Source organism: Hesperophylax consimilis, chromosome 15, assembly GCF_061612785.1.
Source record: "Hesperophylax consimilis isolate HC1 chromosome 15, BYU_Hcon_1.0, whole genome shotgun sequence".
Taxonomy (NCBI): Eukaryota; Metazoa; Arthropoda; class Insecta; order Trichoptera; family Limnephilidae; genus Hesperophylax; species Hesperophylax consimilis.
Window position 1 is genome coordinate 11,210,860 of NC_142850.1, and position 16,256 is coordinate 11,227,115.

The 16,256-nt window shown below is 32.8% G+C and overlaps 1 protein-coding gene across 1 annotated transcript in view; it reads left to right on the forward strand.

The window, feature by feature from the left end:
* Nucleotides 1-16,256, forward strand: part of LOC149417291 (atrial natriuretic peptide receptor 2-like) — a 366,040-nt gene that overhangs the window by 137,414 nt on the left and 212,370 nt on the right. The gene's annotated exons all lie outside the window — the stretch shown is intronic.

Genomic DNA, 16,256 nt, shown 5'->3' on the forward strand with positions numbered 1-16,256 from the left:
ATGTGTTTATCTTGTTGTCTCCCTCTTCATGTATATATATTTTTTTTTTTTTTTTTTTTTTATTTATTATTTAATAAATGTTTACAAGTTACATGTTTAGACATTTTTTTAACTACCATACTAGGCTAATGCCCGTGTTGTGGTAGTTATACATGAAATAATAATAACAATGACATAAAAGAACTAAAAAATACTTATAGTAACATAAGTATGTAAGTATAAATCATAATGAAGTAATAATAATAAAAATAACTTAGAAGAACTAAAAAATACTATTTTATAGAAACATAAGAAAGAATTAGAGAAGAAAAAAAAAAAAAAAGAAAAACAAATTTGATGATAAATAAAACTAAAAACAAGTATATTAAAATTAATAGTAAACTGAAAAATAAAGAAAAAGTATATGTATATTAAAAAGATACAAATAAAAATTAAAAATATTAAACATTAAGATTAAAATTTAAACATAATTAATGTAGATTGTTTAATGCATATAATTGTTTGTGTGCAAGTTTATATAACTTAGGTATTATCTATAAGACAACATGTTTATGTTCAACACTTAATTCTAATTTTCGTGATATGAGACAAGTTGGAAAAGAAGTTTTTAATTTATTTTTTTTTTGTGTTAGGAACTCATATAATCTTTGAAGAAAGGTCGTCCCCTTTCAAATATCCATTGATGTACACGAGCAGTAAATATGGATATAGAATTACTTGACTTTAAGTCGGTACTCAATGCATTGTATATTTTAGGCGCGATGAACCAGAATTGCCGTTGTGCGAAAGAGGTTTTAGTTTGAGGAACCACGCAACCCAGGTTTGATGAAAAGCGGGTGTGAGCTTGGTGTTGTGGAGCCAACAGTAGGTTATTTTTTCGTATGTAACAAATGCTTACCTTAGTAAATAACTGTCGTATATCTAAGACCCTGATTTTAGCAAAGAGTTCATTAGAGGGATGGGTAGGTTGGCATTTAAATATAATTCTCAAAATTAGTTTTTGAACTGTAATAATAGGATTAATAATGGATTCAGCACAACCACCCCATCCCACTATACCATACGTTGCTATAGATTGGAAAAGGGCAAAGTATACGCTTCTTAAAGTCTGTAAATCAAGGATGGACCTAAGGGAGCAGAATACATGGCAGAGTTTACGAAGTTTGTTTACTGTGTCACTGATATGGGCTTCCCACCGTAGTTGGTTGTCTATGATTATTCCCAAATATTTAACTGCATTTGATGATTTAAGGGTAGAACACGTGCAATTTATATTAGCTGTGATTTCGTGAGTGTGTAAATTGAATGAACACGAGTGAATAATAGGTTTAGGGCAGTTGTTGGGTACATTATGTTTGCGGATGGAAAATGTCATATATTGGGTTTTGTCGATGTTAAGTGTGAGGAGGTTTGTGTCCAGCCAATGTTTTACTTTTAATAGACCATTATTAGCTTTGTTAGTGACTGATTCCCATGTTACATCTTCAAATATTAGAACAGTGTCATCGGCAAATGATAATATTTTACCTCCAATATTCATGGCACAAAGTGAGTTTATGTATACAAGAAATAAAATTGGTCCTAGTATACTGCCTTGAGGTACACCAAAGGACATAGGTAATTTTTCGCTTATATGTGTTTTGTCAGAGTGGATGAGAGTTTGTTGTGTTCGGTTCATTAGATAGTTTTCAAACCATGTGTAGGCTACTCCTGTTATTCCAACCCGATGTAGTTTTTTTAGCAGTAAGGAATGAGAGACCGTATCAAATGCTTTCGCAAGATCGAGAAAGACAGCCAGTGGTTTGCGACCAATGTCAAGATTATAGGAAACGATTTTCGTGAGGGCAGCTATTGCATCAGATGTACTTCTACCTTTGCGAAAGCCATATTGGTTGTCTGATAATATGTTGTTATCTTCGAGGAACTTACACAGTCTATGTTTCACAGCTTTTTCTACAATTTTAGATATTGTGCTTAGTAAGGATATCGGTCGGTAGTTATTTACAGATAATTTGTCACCTGCTTTGAAGATTGGGATTATTGTAGCCTGTTTTAAGGAGTTAGGAAAAGTACCAGTTTTGAAGCTTGAGTTGATTATGTGTTTAAGAGGGGGGGCGATAAATTTTTGGAGGTGTTTAATAATTTTTGCCGAGATGTGATCTATTCCGGTGGAGTTACTGTTTTTGAGAGATGCTATTATTTCCATTATTTCTGATTCAGTAGTGGGAGTGAAGTGAAACGGGTTGTAGGTCAGAGTACTGATAGGTATACCATTTGCAAGATCTTTCTCTGAGACGTTTTTTCTGGCTAAAATTTTTTTTGCTAAGTTGGGACCGATATTGCAAAAAAATTGATTGAAATGATCGGATATTTTTTCAGGTTCAGAATTTACATGTATTGTTTTGTCTTCGATATTAATTTTAACAATAGGTGTGTCGGTTTTATTAATGTTGGCTATATCTTTTATGATATTCCAAATTTTTTTTTATCATCGGTAGCTTCACTGATTTTTTTTTTGTAATAATCCCTTTTAACAGTGTCAATTATTTTTTTGCAGTTATTTCTATAACGTTTGTAGAATATGAGAGATGCATAGTCGCTAGGGTTTTTCCTACAGAAGTGATGGATCTTATCACGCTTTCTGATACAGTGGAGAATACCAGCAGTGATCCATGGTTTAATTTTTGTTTGCGATCGGTTTGTTTTAGTTTTTGAATATGATGTTGCTTTGGCCAAGTGGTTATGTAAAGTATTTATAAATAAATCGCATGCAGAGTTGGCATCAGTACAAGAATAGATGAGTTCCCAATTTTCTTTCGAGACATGATCTAGGAGAATTTCATAAGAAATCATTACTTGGGGTGGAGCATTTTGAGTTGGTTTGTGAATTTTTTTGGTAATGGAAGTAATGATTGCATAGTGGTCTGTTATAGTTGATTGATATACAATGGATTTGTTGTCCAGTTTACTCTTAACGAACACATGATCTATACAACTACTATTGTTTATGTCTGATTCTCTTGTTGGAGAGGTGACAGCTGGCAAATATCCTAATAAAGTTAGTGCATTTAGGTATTCGTTGGCTTGAGGATGCGTTTTGTTGATTATATTTATGTTAAGGTCACCAATTATGTAAGTGTTTTGGCAGTGTTTTATGTTTGTTAATATTTCTTGTAGTGAGTATAAGAATGGGGTTATATTATGTGTATTCGGAGATCTGTATATAGTAAGGATTGTTATGAGGTTATCAAGTTGTATTTGAAGGCAGTTGGCGTTTTTAATTCTGATCTCTTTGACTGAGTGTGGGATGTGATTTTTGATGTATACAATAACGCCATCGTTTTGAGTTTGGTTATGTAGTGTGTTATAGTGATTGGAGTTTTTTATTGTTTTAGGAAGGAAATTTTTTTGAATCCAGCATTCGGTCAAGACAATTACATCGAAATCTAAGGCAAGGTCAGTAAGAAGAATGGATAATTCATCAAAATTTTTGTTAATACTTCTAATGTTCATTGAAAATATCATAAGGGTAGAATTAATTAATAATAATTGACGTACAACTTCAGAATCGTTGGTTGATGAACATGGGATAGGTGTTGTATTATCTAGTAGATCTGCTAAGTCTTCCATTTTTTGGTTTTTTGCATTGCGTTAATAATTAATAGTAAAGATGTAGTGACAGTGATATCTTTATTAGTAATATAGGTATTGATTTGTTGTGAAGATGTAACATAAGAATATAATTTATACTTGGTCAATTTGAAATTAGGAAGATTATAGAAATAAGAATTGAAAGCAATGGTATAATGAATATGTGGTATACATGGGATTTGAAATAATGATTTTGAGATAAAAATCTTGTTTGTAGGTAAAAATAACGCACGGTTAATTAATGTAAGAAAAAAATATTTCCGAAAATTCTTATTGTTCGCAGAACTAAAACAATAAAATTTAAAAAGTTAATTTCATTCTTGTTAGTAATTAAAGTAATATTGCATTTAAGGGTAATCGTATCAATATGTAGAATATTATTAAAATAAGTTGTACCACTGGTTTCTGTTGTTGGCAATAGTCGAGAAGGAGTTCGCCAGTTATTAAAAGCAATAACAAAATAAGCAATGTATATAATTGTATAAAGCATAGTAAGTTGTAATGGTTTTGATGCAATTACAATAACACATTTTCTACATGATAAGAAAAGTAGATTACTGGAAAGAGGTGATTGTATTAAGTTATTTGATCGATTAAAAACAATGATGGGGTACATACTTTTGTTAAATGTCTTTGGGCTAGAAGAATCCAATAATATGTTTTTTGTAACAGAGAGTATCAAGTAATATATAGATGAATATATAATAGTATACAGGAGAATCAAGTAAAATAAAAGTATACCAAAGGATGAAAATTGATTATAAGTTATTTGGTGAGGGAGATAAAAGGTTTTTGGTTTTTTCATTGATAAGTATAACGGGCGTCCCAACGTCTTTGCGTACATATACTTGTCCCCCTCTGGTCCAGGCAAACTTAAAAATATTGTCTCGTGTAGCCTTACGTGCAAGAAACCAATGATGTTTAGCTCGAAATGTCAAGTGTTCATTGATATAAATCTGAGGGCTCTTTCCTGCCATTCCTATGATATTTGTGTTTAGTTTATCCTCCCGATTTGCAGATCGCTTGTTAAATGTTTTTATTTCATTTAAGAAGATGTCACGGTCATCGTTTGTTTTGAATCTGAGGATTATCGGCCGTTGTAAATCCTTGTTGGTTTTTTGTCCAGTACGGTAGGCTGCTTCCACGTTTTTCACTTCTGTTCCGGCATTTGTAATTTTTTGGATATTGAAAACAACATTTTTTAAGTCTTCTCCGCTTATTTCCGGGATTCCTCGTATTTCTACGTTTTTCGACCTGTTTTCCCTGTCTAAATTTTCAAATTGTCCTTCTATTAGCTCTAAGCGCGCTTCAAGATCACAGTTTTTTTTTTCAAGTTTTTTGTTTATATTCTCGAGTTCGTGGACTCGAAGTAGAATATCCTCGTATTGTTTACTCATTGCTGAGATTGTGGCGAGAATTTGGGTGTTTTGGTCGAGTATTGCGTTTTGTTTTAATAGTAGTTCGTTGTCCAAAGTTGAGGCACCGCTGGCAGTGACATTGAAAGCGGGAGTGTCAGATAGGCATTTCTTGCATTTAATTTGGGCGCGTCGTTCCTTAGTGAGTCGACGGTATGAGGTCTCTGCCACTCCGCTGCAGTGCAAATGGAATATTCCCTTGCACACGGCGCAGGTAAATACGGACTCGTCGGAGAGAGTGGGTTCTGAACAGGCTTTGCAATTATTCATGTTGTGATTTTGTGGTTAGTTAGGTGGTAAAGTTGTCCTTGCGCTTGTTGGCAGGCAAAATTCGTAACGCGAGTGATAAATTTTGGTTTTGATGTCTTTGTTAGGCGATCTGTTCCAGAATAATTGTATTGGGAAAGTAGAGTTGAGTAGTAGTGAAGACCGCTGCCCGCAACTGAACTAAATTCACTTTTATATTGGGTTAGTAAATGATCCAATGTGCACTAAAAACTTTGATTTCTATTATTTATAAAAAAAAATAAATATAATTTTGATGTTTATAAACACTGTCACCATCTATTGGGCAATAGTTGAATTAAAAATATTTTCCTTCACAAGTTTGCAAGCATTGCCATCTATTGATTCGTAGGCGTAACTCAATTTATTTTATAATTTTAATGGATGTAGGTATTTACTGACATCTATTGACTAGTAGAGTAAATATGCCATATGTAGGTAGGGCATCCAAATAATTTGTTAAAATCTCAGTTTTTAAATATTTTTGTAATGAGTTTCTCTTGAATGCGGTTCAGTACATACATAAAATTAGTTCCAGAATTTCCGCCGCACTATGATGCACAGATACACAAGTTATATAATGTTTACATTAAACTTTTGCGCTTTGTTCCACTATTTTATACGGAGCAAAATTATACTTGACGTCTGTCATTGACTTTGTTGCACTGATCGATCATATAAGCACACACAATGTGTTTCTCGTTTCTTTTACTGAATGTATAATAAAGCAATACTACAAAAAGACCATTTAGTTACAAATGGTCTATAGAACAAACCAATCAATATAATAGAAATATGGAACAAATAAATCACTTGTTCTAAATGATAAATAAATCACTTTGCCTTGTTAATAATACAAGTATTATAAAAAATAAAACAATACCTTAATTGTTATAGTTCTTTTTGAATTTGTCGGACGCTTTGAAAAATGGAATAATTTTTATGTTGCAAGATAAATAACTAATTCGTTAACGGTACATAATATACATATTATCTTTGACAATTCAGAATATTTTTCAAAAACTGACTGAAATTTTTGATAAAATACAACAATTAAGTAGATCAGAGAAGGTTGGAAAGAGAATATTTCAACCAATTTCACATTTTGGTCTGGACATAGAATTACGCTTTGTCATCTTCTTATTAGGTTCCAAGAATTTCTAAAGAATTAAGGCATGTAATGGACTAGGGCTGATATAAATTTGTCCTTTTTTATGAAATGATATTACGTATTGTGAAAATATGATCAAATAACCGTCCTATTGGCGAACTTTTTATAACAAAGCTTTGACGGTACTTGTTCGACTGACATATTAGTTTTTCCCACGAGCGCCTACGTTTTTTGTCAATTTCGTCGTAGCTTACTGTAAAAAATAATCAGTAAACTCATCGCCTCTGTTGGTAATCTATTATACTTATATTTATTACCTGTCACTTAATTGGCACTGAGGCACGTGCTAAAAATGTTCATGGCTGTTTTAGGAACAAGAATAGCGTTGGATAGAATAAAAAGTCGGGGATGTCCAGTAAAACACAACCAATCGAACTAATAAAATAAGATAATTTCGACAAACAGTGGAAATATATTAAAGTTTAATAATTTGGAATAATTTATAAGATAATGCGTCACACAAGGATTGGCATGCCATGATATTGTTATGGGGTAAGATTATGGTTCGATGGTTTGTTACCTCTCAACCAGTTGCGAAATATGTTGAAATGTTCAACTTCCCAAAACTACTGTTAGCCTTTGTGTTAACGTGACTTCTTCACCGTCAACTAATTGGAAATACTAGCGACCAAATTATTCGAAATTTTAAAATGCCGCCCAACGTGAGGCGTTGTAATAATTAAAAGGCCGATTGGGCGACATTGTAATAAAATTGTGGACGTGCAACAATAATTACATGTTGTTCGCCAATTTGTGTCTAAAGATAACAAAAATCGCCCAACCCATCATTAGAATAAACCAGCTGTGGAATTCAAATAAAAGAATGATTAGGTTAAAGCGATGCACTACGTCGTGTAATATTTTAAATTGAGCCGCTATCAATAACAACCCTTACGTAGATGGCGATAAGGTTAAAATTACCGCCGAACACCATCCGCCTGTTTTGATTTATACAAGAAAAAATCATGGCCAAAAACTGCCTTTTATTTTATTTTGTGGATGTTCAGGCATAAATATTTAATTTTTTTTTCGATAATTTTTATAAATAACTTAATTTGCCACATTATACAATAAAATCATAACCGAAAATTTCTCTAATTCGCTAAAAATTAACATTCTTGAACAAAATTAAAATACGAAGGTAACTAATTTTATTTTTAAACGAAAATATTAATGTTGGTTTGTTCAAAACCAAAAATCTCTGAAAGTTATTCATCGATTGCTTTGAAATTTTTACAGAACATAGCATTAGAATACACGTGTGTTTTTATTTACCTATATTATAAAGGTGTCACCTGTGAAAGGTGAAATAATGCTTTTTTTAAAAAACAGCGCCATCTGTTGGACGTAAAAGAAACACGCGCTACTGTTTCTCTATCTGCACAGACATATTGAGCCACAGCAACGCGTAGCAGGGTACAGCTAGTAAAAAATACAAATTTCATGACGATTTATACATTTTCTCAAATTGCGGTCGGAACCTTTGGTCTCATGGAGGTGTACATGGTAATTCGTCTGTGGTTATTTTAATATAAAGCGTGGTGTGTTCTCTTTTCAACAATATTTAGATCACATTTCTAACCATGACAGTAAGAGTGGTCAAATACAGTTATTGATATACTTTACTACACATAGAAAACGATGTGTATTTTATGTTCACTAAACAAATAAAAGAAAACACAAAACCCGTCTCAACGGTACCAAAAAATCACCCCCGAGCAAAACAGTCTGGCTGAACAAACAAAACTTTATCACAGTTCGATTGATTACTAACTATGTGGCTTGCAGGCAGTTCATATTATTGCTGGGATTTCATAAACTTGTTTTTAGCCACAGTATCAAAAGGTACTATGCCAGTATAGAAATTGGTAGCCATTCAAAGTTATTCTGAAGAAATTCCTATTAATTTGAAGGTGTGTAATATTTGTGGTAACAGACTTAGAATTCAGCAGACGTAATATCACGAAAACCGTTTATCAAAAGCGCTTTATCTGAAGCAATTTAATTTAAGAAGTTGTTCATTGTATTAAATACAAAGAGATTTTCAGAACAGAACATTATTATTTGTAAAGTGCTTTAAAAATAATATATTCAATGACCTGTTTATACAGCCACCTAGTCTAGGATGAGCGGACTCGCAGACTATCATTTGTAGCTGAAGTTTTCCCGATAATGATTTTCACACACAAGTCCGTGTAAACTTCTTGCAACTTGGAAGAAAGGCGAGCAGACACGAAGGGAAGTTTTGTGATTCCTCCCGGGAATTCTCGAACTTCGCCATCGATTTGGGGAAAAAATAAATTAAAAGGGAGAAGATTCCACCCTTCATTCTGTCCGCGCACCGACGTAAATTTCGACAGCGAGAAATTCGCTCCGATGGCTAATTGGAAAAGTTAATGAAGTATTAACTTAAAACAGCTAGAATTTCATTACAAAGCTTGTAGACTTGATATTTTATTAGTTTTGTTCTAAACTGCACCCGTGATAAAACTTGGAATTGGGGAGAATAAAAAATCAATAAATTGTTAAAATTCATTTATAGGCGATCGTGTAAAATCTGGTGATAAAAACGTTTAATACTTCTTTTAGATTAAGTTTCAGGTGTTTCGGAGAATTTGAACAATTCATCAAATTTCAACGTTCATTTTCAAGTTCTGTGAATGATTTTTTCAAGTTCTGTTTTTATTTCAGTTTTGTCACGCAACTAGCCTACAATGATATAGTAACAGAACTTGAATAGGTCTTTCACAGAACCCGAAAATGAACGTTGAAATTTGATGAATTGTTAAAATTCTCCGAAACAACCTGTCCTAAGACTTCAATGAATCCCGACTTTGTTACATTTACAGAAACAACATAATATTTATATACCCAACGCTCTTGAGGTGATTTTGCACGAAAACACGATAACAGCGCTATTCAAATGCTCCAAATATTTCGTAGGAATTCATAAATTATTGATTTGGAAATCGTATATAAATTTCTTAAATGTAATTTTATTACGTGATAACATTTTGCGATGAATTTTTGAATATTATTTTTAATTCGTTGACTTTTAAAATTAGACCTCGCCAGTGAGATTTAAACCGTCTCTGACCGTTTTCACATCTTCTGGACATTCTATGAATTCTGGAATCCCACAGGGATCTATTTTCTCTCCAATTGTGTTTTAGTTGCACCTAAATGACCTTTTGTTGTATGGACAAATTCAGTTTTATACGGATGATAGTTTAGTCCATTATAGTTTTTAGTTTGACAAACCCCCAAAGGGCACATAAAACTTCAACGGCTCGGAGAGCTTTGAAGCAGAGATTGGACGGTCACGCCAGAATGGTTTCCTCTTGGGGTAAGAATAACCCCGTCGAATTTAAATTCAGCAGATATGGGCGGGCGGTTCATTGATAGATACAGGCGTCAGGTTTGAATGTAGTCCTTGTTGTACCGGAATTTCAAAGGAAGAAGCTCCGAGAAACCAGCATCATTAAACCCTTTGGCACCAGTGAAAAACGCCAATTGCGTTCCCAAAATTGGTACGAAATTGGCACTTTTCACATTAGAATGGCTCGTTTCTTCGACTTGTTTTTGAGTTATGGAAAGATTTTGCTAGCCTCTGTGTTCCCCCCAAAACACTTCTTCACCTCTACCAAAAGACCACAAGCCTAAAAACGACAACCTAAAATTTTAGTCTGGTTGTTTTTCATCAGCATTTCTTCGTTAATTAGCCTTGTTTTTACTGTGACAACCTTTACCCTACGCCTTCATCACCCTTAATTGCTGTTTACACCAAACTAAATGAGTGATGACAACACGACACCGTCACATCCTCGTTTGTATTCTTAACAAGGTCCACCGTGGAATCGCGTCAAATATCACGCCGTCCCGTAATGAGGCACACACGCTTAATTCTTCATGGCAATAGAACACTCAAGGCTTACCTTACCTACAGTAATCAGCATTATTACGCCTTTTGTTAATTATATTACTTTTGTTACGAAAATGCTGTTGTATTTTTTTTACAGTTTTTATTATCTACAAACGAGCTTTTTAGGTGTTTCAAAAAATAGTCAGGGTTCTTTAAGAATAATAATTGTGTCTTTGATTGTGTTAAAAATGATTAACAGCTAAATTATTTTTTCATTCATTTTACCTGGGTAAAGAAATTACGATAGTTTATGTTGAAATATATCAATAACTCAATGGTTAGACACAATTATTATTTTTATAAAAATATACTTTATTAAACCACTTTATTCAATACATAAACAACCGGCCTCCGTTATACAGAATAACAGAGAATTGAGAAGTAATTCTGTTTTAACTTTTTTTAATTTTGCTGCACACCAACCGAACCTCTTGATGTTTTATGTTTGTTTATATACTAAATAAAGCGTTTTTAAAACAAATAATTTTAAAAATAAGTTATATTTAATTCAATTAATTCGATTATAATATACATTTTAACAATATTTCATTATATGCATAGATCATGTAATGTGACAATAAGTTCCTAGTTTAGAAACTATAAAATTGAGGCCAGCTACGCCATTTGACACCCTTCCAGAAGAGGGCTCTTCTCGCATTTTATTTATCAAAGCTCAGATGGTTTTTGTGTACTTAGCTCGATAGCGTTTACCGTCGACCTAAAATGGTTTTATACATAAGCTTAAAAGCCATTTGACGCAGACGGGTGTCTAAGTAGGTTCTTGCCATAAAAAGACTATTTAACGAACGTTTTTGTCTTTGGATTAGTAACGTCTGTCTATTTAGGTGCAAACAACCTTGATTTGCAAAGTAAAGGCTCTTAACCCTCAGCATGCCTGATTAAATCACACTAGTTATGCTTATCTGGGTCTCTTTTCCATTACATTATTACCATTACATTATTTTACCATGTGGCAAAACTAAATTTTATATCTTACATAAAATTCAACCCTTTTATTTAGAAAAGCCTAAAACTTAATAATAAAATCAAACAAAAATTATAACGTTAAAATCGTAAACAAAAGTTCTGTATTGTATAAAAACCATTTTTCAGTATTTGACTTGAAAAATAATTTTTTAAAATAAGCTTCGTTAAAATTTTTGCCTTGAAAAATGGAACATTTTTAACAGAAGAAAATTGAGAGCTCCAAAAAAGTATTGCAAAAGTACGCACAGAAAACTTGCTGATATAACATTTTTTTATACCTTGTCAAATTATTCATGTTCTTGTTAAAAGCGGGACTGCAGGACGATAACGAATTAATTTAAAAAAAATCATAACATACTCTAAGTAAACTGCAAATAAGTTATGAGGAGGTTTTGACATGTTTTCTTAAAAATTATAATATATTGCAAATATATCTACTTATGTAAAGAAGAATGTGAGAATTTAATTTTTGTACAAATCTATAGTTTTATTGTGAGAAAAAATTTTATGTCACTGTCTCCATTAGAATTTGAAATACTCTGCGTAAAGCTTGTGCAACGCCGGAAACTTCACCTAGTTTACATATGTTTATTGAAAATCCACTGAATTATTTTCTTTAGTTAGATGCCACTTAAAAGCTTTCAAAAATCCCTTACCTTACTCAAAACCTTTACTACCTGAGTTTCAAAAAATGTTTTTCCTTTTAATCTCCCAGGTTAACATGTCACATAAATAAATGAGAACGGGTCTATTAGTCACAAATAGCCTGGAGCCTAAATATGTGAGATGTCCGTTAAAGGCTGTTTCAGATAGGTACCAGCAAGGCCTGCAAGGCTTTGAGGGAATAATGTGGTGAATAGTGTTTTGATGATAATCCAGCATCCGATAGAGTGGACAGAAAAAGAAATATTTCAGTACCGCATTACAAATATATTTTTTCAATTTTTTTATTTGAGAGGCGAGTATGGGCAACATTTAATGGATAACAGACACCCCTGCCATAGGTCGCTCCAAGTGGTTCGCTACGTTTGGTGACTTAGCGGGGGTGCACGGGTTCATTTGGTGAACGTGACGGGATAAATCGGGAGAGACCGGTTGAGGGAGACCTTTTGTCCTTTCTAGCCGCACTCTTTCGGCCTATCGCCTTGCACCGCAGTGGGAGTGATAAAATCATACTCAGGGATACTTTGACCCAGATTCTGACGCAAACCTCATATTTTTTTCCTTCCTTTCCATAAAAAGACCTTCCACACAGCATCTCTTCATGGTGAGAAAGTCTTTATTTTTAAAGGAATAATTTATCTTAGAGCTTCCTGTGTGGAGCTAGTGTAAAAATATAAAACATTCTCTTTATGCAGATTCCCGCTTTTTCTAATAATATAGATTGACTCTTCCTACTTTAGAGAGAGCAAAAGTAGGCAAACCTAAGTTATCACAATCAAATTAAGTACCTACCTAATATTATCACATTCAACATCAGAACGCTCCAATCAACAGAGCGACTCAACTGCATTGACCTTTACCAGTGACATTTTCAACGTCACTTACGGACAGTTTAGCAACTAGTTGGTGCATGTCACAAAATACCCCCATGACATTTTTTAACTTTTGTTTGCTCTATTTTTTTTAACCTTTTCTGGTTGTACAAACGTAACATAATACAATAATGTCACATATTACAATTTTTTTAATATTGTTTTAAATCTTCAATATAACGCACGTTATTCACTTACTTCTACTACTTCTTACTGCTAATACTCGTTAATATATATTTTTATTGTATTTCATTTACTGTACATAATGTGTTCTAAACTTTGTGATGAAAGGCTTTAAATCACAGTGAAAAAAAACAGATAAACCATAGCTGCAAAAAAATATGCAAATTATTTATGAAAACGGACATGCTAACGACATCTGGCTTAGAAAGAATTGATCCAGCTTGCTTGCAGTAGACACCTGTAATAGTTGAAATTAAATCTAGGTTCCGGGACGAAAGCAGAGAGGTCGTAAAATCGTCTAGGACGACTGGTACTTCCCCTTTCCTAGGCCTATAAATAAAAATTGAATTTTGTCAACCAATAGATCTGAACAAAGAGCTATAAAATTTTGAGTAACCAATCAGTGAACGAAGGGGGGTGTGTCTACGAAAGACAAAGGATTGAACCTTGGACCCGACATTAAAAAAGATAATTAATGGCTTCTTCTTTCCCACAGAAATTAGAGGTGAACGCACTTTAGGGTCAACATCGACTTTCAAGGTGACAAACTCCTGGAAATGTTTACAATAACTGAGACGTTTATGGGGTATCGAACCATTGAAATCGGGTGCTTGGAAGTCTTACAAGTTGTAAAGCGCACACACAAAAATGCAATGAAAAAAATTATAAACGTGATAGTATAAAAAAAGGACGGGAAAAGCGAAGGAAAATCACTGGCAGAATTTTCAACTGTAGTACAATTAGTTATGATAGAAGGAGGGTGTCATGTTCGATAAAAATCGTACTAAAGAGAGGAGTGAGTGTTGGAAACAATGGAAATTAATCGTTATCAATTTAAGATGAAACGGACATATTGGTAAATCAATCTTGAATGAAAATCTCGCAAAAAAAATACACATTTTAGAAAAGTGCGGCGATCGAATGGAAGGTTAATACAGATATTTTGGACTGCTACGAAGGTCCTAGGGACGTGAAAATCGAGTAGCAGAAGAAGACAGTAAAACTAAACATAATAGCGATAGATTAGATTCAGGAAAAGTAGACATTTTACATAATTATTAGGTTAGATATATATTAGAGTTACCCAATATTACGGAGGGATCGAAACAAGATAAAAGGTTGGCGGTCTCATGTATATTTTGAAGGATAAACAATCAAAATCCGAACATGATTTTTATTTACGTTAAGGTAATAAACGATTAGAAAAGCGATTAACTTTAACGTGGACCTTATGGAAGTATTTAGATTAGACAAAAGAGATTAAAATTAATAGGTTTGAAATTAAACTAAATTTACGAGTCTAGTACCAAAATTTTAAACATAAACAGATGTCAATGCATATGTTTTATGTGAATCCTGGTATGAGAAAGATAGAAAATTGGGCGGAGATTGGGTCAGGCAATAAAAATGACAGATATCCCAGAGTCTAATTAGGCATATCTCCCATGGAAGTGTGGAAAACTATATATTAATTAATAATAAATGAAGTATGAAATTTCCCAGCAGACTACACACATCGGGAAAAGTGGAGAAAAGATAAAAGGAAGGGTAAAGAACGGAGATAAAGAATAATCCAAGTGGAAAAAAGTGATACAATTCGAATTTATCCGTGAAATTAATAAATACGACTTGGAAAATGAGTAATTATAAGAGTTATGAGAAATGACATAAGAATCAAGAAGAATTTGTGCAAGAAAACGTCGCGGATAAAAATAAAATTCAAAGATAAAGGAAAAACTCAAATCTGCGTCATGGAGATAGAAAGTACGAGTGGAAATGGAAAAGCTCATATAAGTAACAATAAAATTAAGTAGAATTTAAACAAATCGAAATTCAAAAATGCGTAGTAAAGATTTCGACATGGATTTAAACAATTTTCGCACGAGATGCATAAAATTGAGATCTGTATATATGTTATTGAGGACGGACCTATCGCGAATTGAGAAAAAAAAAGGAACGCAAAATCATGAGATTCTAACTACATTTTTGTATGAACAGAGGACAAAGGGAGCTTGGGCGATTAACACAGACTTACCTGATTCGGACCCTATCGACTTAGATTTGTGAGATGGAAACTGAACACCGCCTTGAGCCGGAAAGCAGAACATCTTATGGAACCACAATCGATATTGATGGGAGGGATGTTCGGATTTGCGAGTTGGTAAAAGATAGAATTGATTACCAAAGGAAATTCAGATACGTCTTTTGGAACCTGAGAGGGGTATAAAAGATGGAACTCATCAGTCAGGAGGCAGTCGCGCCGAGGGTTTGAAAAGTTGTTACATGGCAGTACTACGTCTATTGGTAAAATTCTAGTGAAATAATCTAAGTGTTAAATTCTGAACAAGTCCCTGGACTTAGAAAGTTTTGAAAAAAGTCTTAAATTCAGTTTCTAAATTCTGAAAACCCCACCAGTGAAGTTTTGTTAAATCAGTTTAATTTGGTTAAACAGTGAAAATAAATATAATTTAAACTCAGTGCTTAAAAGTGTTAAGTGAAGTGCAAAAAGTGAATTGTGAATTAATTAAAAATTTAAAAATAATTATTTCATTCAAAGTGAAAACATTCAAATTAAATTTAAGAGTTTGTTATCGTTAATCTAAAGTGAACGTGATCGCGTATTGATATTTAAAAATAGATTATAATTTAACGTCAATTTGGTTAATATATAATAATAATAGTAATAAATACTTCATCTTAGGTTAAAAGAAACACAAAAACAAAAAAAAAGGATTCGATAATAATAAACGTTTAAATCTTTGTTCTAAAATTAACAGTTAGAAAAAAATTTAATTTATTAATAGTCGAGTAAATTAAAAGTTTGCACAATTTGGAATAAATTTTCTTATCAATTTATATAAAAAGAAATTTAGAATTAATAAATTGTTCAATTAAAATCCATCGTGCGTATAGCGACAGTGTTAAAAGTGTTTGTCGTTTTAACCGGAATTTTAATCATCAGTCTATCATTTCGAAAAAGAATCTGAAACAGCTATCATTCAAAAGCCTAAACTAGAAAGGTGTTATTAAATCAACGGGTTTTCTGAATTAGGATTTCGTTCGGAAGAAAAATTAAATATCAGCTAATTTATACGATTCAAGCGAGA